The sequence below is a fragment of the Budorcas taxicolor genome, chromosome 8 (genome assembly GCF_023091745.1).
Source record: "Budorcas taxicolor isolate Tak-1 chromosome 8, Takin1.1, whole genome shotgun sequence".
Taxonomy (NCBI): domain Eukaryota; kingdom Metazoa; phylum Chordata; class Mammalia; order Artiodactyla; family Bovidae; genus Budorcas; species Budorcas taxicolor.
This window is the reverse complement of record NC_068917.1, coordinates 39681708-39694133: the sequence shown is the minus strand read 5'-3', so window position 1 is coordinate 39694133 and position 12426 is coordinate 39681708. Positions and strand designations below refer to the sequence as shown.

The 12426-nt window shown below is 38.9% G+C and overlaps 1 protein-coding gene across 1 annotated transcript in view; it reads right to left on the bottom strand.

Moving 5' to 3' along the window:
- Positions 1-12426, bottom strand: part of PTPRD (protein tyrosine phosphatase receptor type D) — a 440423-nt gene that overhangs the window by 11330 nt on the left and 416667 nt on the right. The gene's annotated exons all lie outside the window — the stretch shown is intronic.

Genomic DNA, 12426 nt, shown 5'->3' with positions numbered 1-12426 from the left:
ATCATGTAACACAAAGTAGTATTATTTTGAAATCATTATGAAAAAGTTACATTTACGCTTTTTACATTAAAGGTATTTAAAAAAAATCTGGTTAAGATCGAACTAGACATCTTTTACAACCATTTCAGTCTATTTTAGTTCAATTTATAAAAAAGGAAAAAAACAAAACTAGTAAATCATTCAACTTGAAACATTTCATAATCTAAAACTCAGCAAGGAAGTTTTAAAACCAACCTAGTGAGAAGTATATAATTAAAATGTTAACATGTTGTTGCATACTCAAAATAGCTAGTGTATTCTCGATGGAAAGACATTCTTAACAAAAAGCAATCACTAGAGAGTGTGGGTGTGTTTCTTGCTTTTACTCCTTTTTCTTCCAGAGTTGAATGTATTTTGGAATTTCAGGTTAAATTCAAGTATTCTTGTGTGGGAAAATAAAAGCTTCAATCTTTGTTACGGGAGAAGCTCTGAGGCATTTTTTTAAACTCTATTACTCATGGAGTCATGGGTTGTTTTCCAGTTGGTGGAAACCGATTCAAAGAAGAGGAGGTGAAAGATCAAACAACGCACAGTGACAAGTTCTGCTGCTCCAAGGAGACAATCTAATTCACTGAACTAAATTACAGAGGCAGATGGTGGGAACATTGGCGTTTCCTTGAGTGTGGGAAAGAATACTAACAAAATAACACATCTGTGTCCTGAAATCCAAGGTAAGGCCTTCCTTGTCTCTGTGTCAAGTATGGCTGAATCCAAAATGTTTTTCTTCCAAGCATGGAAGAAACATGGCTAGGAAACATGTAATCAATGGAAATATAAATATATATCAGCACCTTAGACACCAGGCAACAGACAACCTCCTTCATTCACTATGTGCCACTGTTTCCCATCTTTTGTATTTCTTTGTGCTTATTTATTTGTCTATCTATGCACTGATATATCCATCTCTTCATTCAATGAGCAGTGAAGTACTCTGATAACTAACATATGAGATACAACATTAAAGGTGACTGGGATCCCACCTAGAGCTCATACTATCGATAGAGATAATACTTTATATAACTATTTACAACACAAGAAAAAAAAAAAAAGACGTGCTGGTTTGTGGGTAACATGTCATTTGAACCTGGTCTTGAAGGACAGGAAGGATGAAGAACTGAGGAGGCTAGAATAACAGAAGAAACAGAATGGGTTTTGCAGTCATTCTACTGACTCTGGGAGCTGCATGTAAAATTTTCATAGACCTAGTGAAGCTCCAGTGTAAGGAATGTACCAAACTTTATATAAATGAGCAAAAGGGTATTTGATTCAATTGCCAAGTGGCTGCAAGTAGTAAGTGACCATTTTGTAACATATATTACCTTTATTTAACTGCTGAGCAGTATAGATTGAACCCAGCCTCCTGGGTTTGTAGGAGTCCTATGGTTTGTACACTAACAGTTGGAAATAGGGTATAACCACTATTTAAAAAATATTTACTTTTTTGTGTTCTGTTAGACACAGAAACTGTCAGTGTCTTAGAGAGCCTCTGGATACTGACTCTAAGACACGCCATTCAGAGTTTAAACCACAAAGTGACATGACATTGAGATGTAATGCAAAAGCCTTCTGGGACAGAGTCGGAGACATGATAGCACATTTCTTAGCACAGAATAACCAGCAGATTGATGTGTGAGATCCATGGAGCTCCATTTTATTTAGTTAGTTTTACCAAAGAAACCAGTAAGATGGTGTTTACCATCACACCCCACCATGTCTCTCCTCCAGGCCCTAGGCAGGATTACAACCACTCTCTGTCCCGGATCCCTTGGTGTCTTCAATACTACCCTGCAGTCTAAGTCACACTGTGTTATTAGTTAGTCTACAAATAATGAGCATATCTTGAGAGCTGGAACAACATTTTCTGTTATCTTTCTCTGCTCTGCACCAAGCATACAGTCAGTGTGCAGTAATGTGTATGGAAAAGTGAACGAATTAGTGATTGGCATGAGAGGCCTTGTGTAACGAGCAGCCCACCCAGGTTTGGTAATAAGACCCCTCAGTCAGTGAAAGAAATCGTACACTTGACACAGGTTCAGAACTGTGCAAAGAAAGCCTGAAGACGATTTCACAAAGTGTCCGGTAGGGAAGAGGGGGACAGGAAAAGGCTTTGAGTGGTTTTCTGTATCTTGGTCTCCTGATGAGCCACGGCATTGCAATGAAAAGAAACTAGGTAAGACTTAGCCTGGAAAAGGGAGGCAGCCCCCCTTGTTTGGTAGGTCCTAACATTCAGTAAATCTTTTCCTTTTCCCTGTGTTGTCTTTCTAAACTGTTTTCATCCTAATGGTTCATTGCTTCTAACTAGATACAATATCATGTAGTTCTTCCTAATGGAAGCTATACTGTAAGCCATATAACTGTAACGATGTATCAAGTCAGATCTAGACAACAACAGGAATATGTTCTCCAAGTATACATCAGAGGCCATTCCTAATCTCTGAATGATGCATGGTTCTGTATTCTGGCAGAAAGATATTACAGAATCCTACAAAACTGGTAGGGATAACTCCAGATCCTAACAATTTCAACCTCTTCATGGTGGTAATAATGCATTTTTTCAAAAACAAAAATGAAGAGGGAAAATAATAAAACATGTGCCTGTGTCTAACTCATGAGTTGTGGGAAGAAAACAAAACAGAAACAGAGGCTTTGACTTGTGCAAAAGCTATTTTTTCTCCTCTGAACAGAAAATATTGTTAACAGCCCAATCTTGCTGTTTATATGCAAGAGAGGAAGAAAGTGCTCCTTGGAACTTAACATGTTACCTCTTTTCAAAGATGAAGATTTCTTGGAGGTTTTAAATGTTGGAGGTGTCTCTTAGCTTTAAGCAAGACTATGAAGTTCAAAATACTTTTTTCAGATACCAGTGATTGGGTGTCCTTGAGAAAGTCACTTAATCTCTCTTGGGTTTTTTGTTGTTCTAATGTTAATTAACTTGTTAATTATCTAGTAAGTTTTAAGACTGCTTTAAACATGTTTGCTTTGCAAACATAAAGGAAGATGCAGTTGCTTTGTAGGTAGAAATTCCATTTGAAGAGTCTACCTACGAAATTGACAACAAGAAACAGGCAATGTTAATACCGGGAAATTTTTTATAGAATCACCACAGGATCATTTGCGATCAGGCTCTCAAAATCTTGCTTTAAACTACTCCCTCTAGCTGTTCTTCCTTTTCTCCCCGATTTCCAATAATAATACCTTATGTTTGAGGAAGTTTGTGCTTTCACATTTATTCTCAAGGTAAATGAGATGGCCGTGAAGGGCCTCTCACCACAGTGCTGGGTATCCTGGAGGCATGTGACATTATCTGTCAGTTTCCTTTCCCCTTCAGCGATTCACAACATTCAGGAACTTCTTTGAAGTCATACAGCTAAAGGTAAACGGCCAAATAGGGACTCAAATGCAGGTTCTGAGATGCTGAGCTTTAGCACCACATTTCAATAGGGCATCACCATTTCCGCCATCTGGGTTAAAAATGGATACTTTCTTGTGACCTACCCCTCTGCAATGCTCCTTTGCTATGCTATGCTAAGTTGCTTCAGTCATGTCCGACTCTGTGTGACCCCATAGACGGCAGCCCACCAGGCTCCCCCATCCCTGGGATTCTCCAGGCAAGAATACTGGAGTGGGTTGCCATTTCCTTCTCCAGTGCAGGAAAGTAAAAAGTGAAAGTGAAGTCGCTCAGTTGTGTCTGACCCCATGGACTGCAGCCTACCAGGCTCCTCCATCCATGGGATTTTCCAGGCAAGAGAACTGGAGCGGGGTGCCATTACCTTCTCCAACAATGTTCCTTTAGTAGTGTTTAACTAGCCTTATGAAGGTTTCTTAAAAAGTCTCTCTTCCTTGGTTTCTGTGACGCTAATTGGGGGATTACAGGGAATATCAAATACTCCTCTTGGGGTTGATGGCAGGAAGGGAGAAGATTTTATAATGATATCAAATACAAAATAGCCTGAAACATGTAGCATATGAAATTAGTCAAAAAGATCTGATTCGTGTGTATAATGGTTCCATTGTCTCTATGACAGGGTAGAATTTCTCTCACGTTGGAAACCAAAATCAAAGATCAATCCTAAATGTCATTTTCAGAAATCTATAGGCAGCTCTCAGACTGTGCCTCAGTACATAATGTTTTTTTGTTTTTTCTGTTTGACTCCTGTGCTGGCTCTTCTTCCTCTCTGGATTTTTCCATCTGAACTCTTTTCTCTAATTTACATATTTTTGCCAGGCCCCAAAATGTACATAATGTCCCCAAAGTTCTGTCCTCCTTTCTCTCATTCTCCTTCATGGTTCAGCAATAATCTTCAAATAAATGATTCCTAAAGTAATTGCTCTTTCTTTGACCATAAGGGATACCTATATTTCAAACCGTTCTCAGGTTTCTCTAGAAATAAACATATCCCAAGAATCATCAACATCTCTGCTCAGATCTGCTCTTCCCACCGTCATGCTCCTCCTTGTCATTCAGATCTAAAACTGAAGGATCATCTTGAATTATTCTTGCCTTTTGCCCTGCCCAATAACAAATTATAAATTTCTACACATTCAGTTTCTACAGTTTTGTTCAACTATCCATCCGTGGTGTGCGGGAGCTGGCAAAACTCAACTGATGAATTCTCAGAAATCCTGCTTAAGCAATTAAATTAAAAATGAAGGTAAACTCAAAATGCATTGCGTCTTAATTATCTTATGTTCATGCTCTTCAGGTGAAAATATTATATAATGGTGTGCAACTGAGTATCTCTCCCAGCTTTTGGATTCAGTGATGTCACATTTATAGCCTGGAGTATTTACACCAAGGAAATGGACAAATACTACTGCCTACACCCAACCCACTCCCCACCACCCTGAGCTGGCGGCTACTTATTATCAGCACACAGAGTATCCTAATTCATCCATTCTTACCACCACCCTGGGACAGACAGGAAATGCTCATTACTTTGTTCTTCCATCCACATTTGCTATATTACTCTTTCGTACTGCAGGCTATCATCCCACAGATATCTCCTGAGTGTCTATCATGCGCTAAGATATCATGGAACTGGCAAACAAAACAAACATGATTCTTCCCTCATGAAGATGACAGTGCAGTGGGGGAATCTGATATTAATAATCATATGAATAAATACATAATTAGAAGTCCCAACAACTGTTGTGAGGTAAATGTGTAGAATCCTGGCAGAGAAACTTTGGGGAAGTATCATTTAAATTGATATCGTTTATGAACTGGATTGTGTCTCCTCAAAATTCATTTGTTGAAGTTCTAAGCCCCCACTGTGACTATTCAAAACTAGGGTCTTTAGGGAGGTAATTCAGGTTCAATGGGGTCATAGTGCTGGGTCCCTAGTCCAGGAGGACTGGTGACCTTATAAGAGTATAAGAGACTCTGGAGATCTTGCACTCTGCGCACATGCACACAGGAAAGCTTGTGCAGAGACATAGCTAGAAGATGATCATATTAAATTAAGCCAGGAAGAGAGGGCTCACCAAAACCCAACCCTAACAGCACCTCAGCCTTGTACTTCTGGCTTCCTGAACTGTGAAAAAATAAATTTCTATTATTTGAAGCACCTAGGCTATGTCACTTTATTATGGTGCCCTAGTAAACTAATACGGAGAAGGCAATGGCAACCCACTCCAGTACTCTTGCCTGGAAAATCCCACGGACGGAGGAGCCTGGGTAGGCTGCAGTCCATGAGGTCGCTAAGAGTCGGACACGACTGAGAGACTTCACTTGCACTTTTCACTTTCATGCATTGGAGAAGGAAATGGCAACCCACTCCAGTGTTCTTGCCTGGAGAATCCCAGGGATGGGGGAGCCTGGTGGGCTGCTGTCTATGGGGTTGCACAGAGTTGGACACAACTGAAGCGACTTAGCAGCAGCAGCAGCAGCAGTAAACTAATACACTACCTACAGGATAAGACATGGTTTGCAGAGTGAAGAAGAGTGGGAAAGCTTCCGAAGAGAAAAATAAATCCCAAGAAGAGGCCTTGGAATGGAAAATAGCTTAGAATATTGGAGTAATGGAAAGAAAGCCAGGGTGGCTGGAAGGCAGTGAGGGAAAAAAGACATACTTATTTTTATATTTATTTGCTTTCCATTTTAAGGACTGTTTAATATTTTTATTATATGTATAACTATTAACAGCAATTATTTAAAATAATTGTTTTACTTATTCATAGACTACCTTTATGACATGGCTCATCTAATCTTGAGTTCTTTATTCTGATACAATTATTGGATTGCTAGCATTCATCTTTGCTAGCATTATTTCTGATATCTTCCTGAGAAGTTCTTTATTTGCCTTTACATAGGGCCAACAACTTGGCTATGTGCATGATTACTGGGCTATAATATTATCTGCTCAAACTCTAAATCTATTGCCCCACAGTCTGTCTTTGTATTTTGAAGAAGTAATAGGCCAGTCTTATTTTTGGTCGTTCAGTAGCAATTTTACCCCAAATACGGGTGGGTTTTTTCTTTAACGTAGAAGTTCAAAAATATCTGGATGTGATTTATGCACCAGTCTCATCATTAAATCCACATGCTCTCAGATAATACTTTTACTTTAAGAGTCACAGCTTTCCTTCAGCTCCAGGAAAGTTGGATGTCTTTATAGCTTTCCCACCTCTCTGGGTTTTTGCTTACCAGACTCTTCCTCTTCCTTATTGTGTCCTCCTCCTAAGATATATGTGTTGATACCTGCCTTCCCTCAAGACCCATCTCACATTGTGCATCCTTGGTCTGGACTTTGTCCTTGTTTATCTCTATCTGTATCCTTATGACCGTTTATACCTCTTTATTGGTAACTGCCATACCTTATTTTTGTTTTCTGTTTATTATCTTTATGCAAAGTTGCTAAGCTCCTTGAGGGGAAGAACAACAGCTTCCTTGTCTCTACTGCGCTTGACAATTTCTCTTGTCAATTTCTATGCCAGGGAAATCAGAGGCACTCACTTTGAGTTGCAAAATTTTAAAAAACTTAAGTTAAAAAATATTGAGTCTATTTCTGGACTTTCTATGACATGCACAGGAACATTCCCTCAAAGGCCCCTGCTTGGCGATATTCCCTGGATGCATGCATGCATGCTAAGTCACTTCAGTCGTGTCCAACTCTTTGCGACCCCATGGACTGTAGCCCACCAGGCTCCTCTGTCGATGGGATTCTCCAGGCAAGAATACTGGAGTGGGTTGCCATTGCCTTCTCCAGGGAATCTTTTGATACAGGGATTGACCCGGCTTCTCTTATGTCTCCTGCATTGGCAGGCGAGTTCTTTACCACTAGCGCCAACAATGCATGGGGATATTCCTCGGATACATGCTCACACAGATAAAGGGAGTTCTTGTAATTTGATGAGATGGAAACTGCCTGTGCTTATGTTGTACTCCACTTACTCAGAAATAAGAGACTTGAGGCACCAGATTTTTCTTAAGAAGCTGAACGCTGTACATTCAGAGCTTTTAAAACAATGTCAGTCCACTTTTGTTTGAATTTCCAAGTTCCCGCAGCAACACATATTTTACTTCCTTCTCCAATTTACTCCAGTTTTCACCCATCAGTATCTGAGTGCAGTGCACCTTTCAAAATGAAGGATTGTAGTTCTAAAAGCAAATGCATTTTTCTTTGATCCTGAAAAACTTAGCTCCTCATAGCAGCAATAATGACGGAGCCCTATTTAGTGCTGTTTGTTTTTCATCATTTCAACAGCTTTCAACCTGAAACATGATAAGAACAGCAAAACTGATAAACCACCCTTATTTTTATCTGTTTTCTGTCAGAGTAGTTGCCAAGCACAAAGACAGATTTTTCTAAATATCTCTGGGAAGAAAAAGAGTGCATAACCCTGTGCTTCAGGCTGAGGCCAGCACAATTTGGTACATTTATTATGTTACAGAAAATTCCAACAAAAAGGGAAGAGGACAGCACTTTTAAATCAAGTCTAGGATTAGGTTGGTCTCTGTTACCGTTGGAGTAAAACCAACTTTCTAAGTTACCTTCTAGTGAAGACAGTAATTCCACTAAAGTAAACCAAGTGATTGACAAACTTTTGCCTTGATTAAACAAAAAAAGGTTTCAGAGAGTGATAGACATTCCAGTGTTTACAAGCTGAAAAACTATGCAATCCATTAAACAAGTATGCCTACTAGGAAATTGTTATTACTTCAATATTATCATCCATCCAGTTACAACATTTGTTTTCAATTTCTAAAAACATGATTGAGTTAGTCCCACGAGTTGAAATATGCTTAATGTCCTGTGATGCGATACAGTAGTAATGTGCAAAAGGAAAACATTAAGAGGCATGAGGGGGCTATTTTGTACTAAAATCATTCTGGGTATGTGCTTAAAAGTTGGCTTTCCTGATTAATCTGTGGAGTTTTAATGCTGACCCTTTACTGATACTTCAATGATCTGGCAAAGAAAGAACAGAACTAGAAGATTTTACAGATCAGTCAGTTGGGTGCAAAGACAGTGAAATATGATGCAGAAACCATGGTGAGCATTTTGTACAGATATCAGCTTGTGCTTTGATTGGATATTATAGTTCATCTATAACAAGAATGGCATTTATGAACTGCAAGACTGTTTATTAAAAAAGGAATCTAATAGAATGGGTTTTATGACTGAGTTTTATAAGATTAATGAGATGACTCTTCTGATGAAACTGTGATGTGATCCTGATATGGCTGCCGTTTTGAAACTCTTTCTTTTCTGACAAAAATTAACTTTTAACTTAGTATACAGCTGTACTTGACCATCTCTAGAGTATTTAGGACTTTGTACAAAAATAGACATATAACCATTTTATTTTTTACATCCTCTGGCATCTTTTGTACCTTGAGTGACAGAGAAATTATATAGATCCCTTATATATAAGTATTCATCTGACTAATCAGTTTTTATATATTATTATGAACTAAAATGTAAAAAATATGTTTCAACAAATTGTCAGTGAAATGCAGTAGAATGTATCTATGCTGTTAAGAGTTGTTTGGGAGGGAATTTTTCAGTGTTCATAAAAATTTAAAATTGCACCTATCCCTTGACACAGCACTTCCAGACAACTTTCATGAAGATATATGTACACATATGCACAGAGAGGTACTTACAAGGTGGCTCAGTGGTAAAGAATCCACCTGCCGTGCATGAGATGCAGGTTCAATCCCTGGGTCGGGAAGATACCTGGATAAGGAAATGATAACCCACTCCAGTGTCTTGCCTGGGAAATCTCAGAGGAGCCTGGCAGGCCCACGGGGTCACAGAGTCAGACATGACTTCGACTAAACTACAATGCACAGAGAATGTTAGAAAGGGATCTTTGCTTCAGCATTATTTGAGATAGCAAAGTACTGTAGCTAGGAAACAGTTAAGTAAACTATGGCATATAAATATTGAGAATACTATGCAGCAGTTTAAAGAATGAAGTGAATCCATGTAATGACCCCTTCAAAAAAACTAAATATTTTGCAGAGCAATATACATATCATGATAACATATTTTTTTACAAGTCCACACAATACAATTAAGCATATTTTATATGCATACTTAGTAACCTCTTACTGAAGCATGGAACTGGTGATAAAGGTGGTAAGGAAGATTTTCACCTCAGTTGAAGTGCATGATTTTTTTTTAAGCAAGGACAATATACTAATAATCAGTAATAATGGAATTAAAAATAAATTTAATGTAATAGATTTTAAAAGTTACCATTATAAAAATAATCAGTTAATTATTGAAAAATCAGTTAATAGTTGAGGACTCAAAGAAGTAGAGAGAGAAAGTGAAATCTCATTCACTCTAGCTTGGGAATACTGCCCAGACATGGATTCTCAGGAGACGATAGGGTGATACTGGGCCTTTGCAGCCTGGGCTTGATCCTGCCATCATGTGCTGGCCTTTATGGAGTGGGCTCCAGAGAGAAGACAGACAGCACAGAGAGGAGAACGCTTAGAGTCTAAGCAGAGGACAACTGATCTGACAAGGATCCTAGTTCAGCATATTGAGAGGCCAGTACCCATCATATTTCCTCAGGGCATTTAATTTCTCCAGATGGGTGAAGGGGGATTTCTTAAAGTGAATTAAGCCTGTAAAAAACAAAATCCACATGGGCCTAATATGACTACCCGCCACCTCCCCCCCCTCTCCCCGCGCTGCAACGTATTGACTCAAACAAAAATCCTTCAGAGACTTTTCTGTATAATCTTGGCTCTGTCCCAGCATTATCTGCTGAATACATTCCTTATTATTCTTAAAATGTGATGCTCAAGATAAAGTAGAAGGCTAATATATTTATATAAAGAACACCTGAATATGTCATGGCAGGTTTTATTTTACAGATGGATAGAGGAGGCCATTGGGCAGAGATAAAACAGACCCAGCTGGCCCTTACTGGTAGCTGACTTGAATCTGAATGAGGTCAACTGGATGATGCTATGGAATTATAAGGAACTATATCATTTTCACTGAATTTTTCTTTGTAAATAACCATATCAGTTCAATCCATATTCTAAATTTTGTTTAAAATGACACAAAATTATCCACATCTTGACTGGATACAGCCATTAACCAGCCCTGCCAGATAAAACTACACAGGCTGCGTGCTGCAATTCAGTAGCAATAGAAGAGCTACTGAAAGATATTTGAAAATTACTGAAACTTTAGAAACTTTATTTCAATTGTTTTGCCAAGTGTATCTGTGTTTTCCCAAAAGGGCAAGATTCAGGGAATTTTGTTTTGGTGTTTTTCTTTTTTAAAATGCAATTATCTTCATACAAACATAAATGATCCAATGGTTTTCAAGGCTCTAATCTGAGGTCACAGACTGATAGCTATGTTTTATTTAGTCCTTTGTTCACTTCAAACAAGCTTCTGTAAGGCAGTGAGAATCACAATTCAAATACAGTTTACTGGCTGCCAGGGTCTGCTTCACTTGTTTTTATCATATCACTCCACAGAAGCCCAGCAGGCCTTTGCATTGGTGTTCCCCACCTGATCTTCTTAAACTCTGAATTAATACATCAATACTGCTCACTGCCTCTCTGATTCCTCCACCTACTTAGATTTTTGAAAGAGGAAACTGAGGACCTATGCTGGGTTAGGAATTTGACCAAGTAATGCAGATGTTTGGAAGAAAAGCTATGACCAACCTAGGCAGCATATTGAAAAGCAGAGACATTACTTTGCTGACAAAGGTTCATATGGTTAAAGCTATGGTTTTTCCAGTAGTCATGTACAGACGTGAGAGTTCAACTCTCATAAAGCTGAGTGCTGAAGAATTGATGCTTTTGAACTGTGGTGTGGGGAAGACTCTTGAGGGGCCCGTCAACAGCAAGAAAATCAAACCAGTCAATCCTAAAAGAAATCAGTTTTGAATATGCATTGAAGGATTGATGCTGAAGCTGAAGCTCCAATACTTTGGCCACCAGATGCAAAGAACCGACTCATTGGAAAAGATCCTGATGCTGGGAAAGACTGAAGGCAGGAGAAGGGGGTGACAGACGACGAGATGGCTGGATGGCATCACCAACTTGATGGACATGAGTTTGAGCAAGCTCTGGGAGTTGGTGATGGACAAGGAAGCCTGGTGTGCTGCAGTCCATGGGGCTACAAAGAGTCGGACATGAGTGAGCAACGGAACTGAAACTGAAATGTGGCTGTTACTAGCAGAGCAAAGACCTGGGTCTCTGTCTACTCGTCCCAAACTCATGTTTCCACCAATGGGATTTTATTGAAAACAAGGTTATAGTTTTCCTTCGAGCTCCCTGGATAAACCCAAGGACCGTGATTCCATCAATTTAGGCCACAACAATGTTGGTTCTAAAAGGGCCTATGTTGTGCCTATAACTGTCCTTTATTAATAAAACATAAGCTCTCCCATGCTATTCAACTACCCAAAGAGAAAGGAATTAAGTGGCTTTCAAGCATTGTCAAGATAGATCTTCATGTACCTGACTATGTACTAACTAGTTAGATTGATGACATCTCTGTTTGAGACAGATGGATGAAATACTTTCATTAAGTATAGTATTCATAGATGATAACTAATTAATTAATGAAAACCAGTATTAAGTGTATTTAGGAGGCCATAATGGTCATGTTTGAGGATGGGAGTAGAAAGGAGAGGTTTGCCTATTATTCAGGGTAATAGTAGAAGATGGAAAACAGACACAAGACAGGGACACCAAAGAGATGAAAGGTAATATTCATTAACTCAATAAATTCAGAGAGATCCCTCTTCTGTGTATTAAGATCTCAATCACCATGTGATGTATCCCTAGGCATTTAGGCATTATATGTCTATCCAAGTAACCTGTACACATACCTAGGCAGTATTAAAACGTATATTCCTGGGCTTTGCCCCCAGAAATTCTAATTCAGTAAGTGTGGA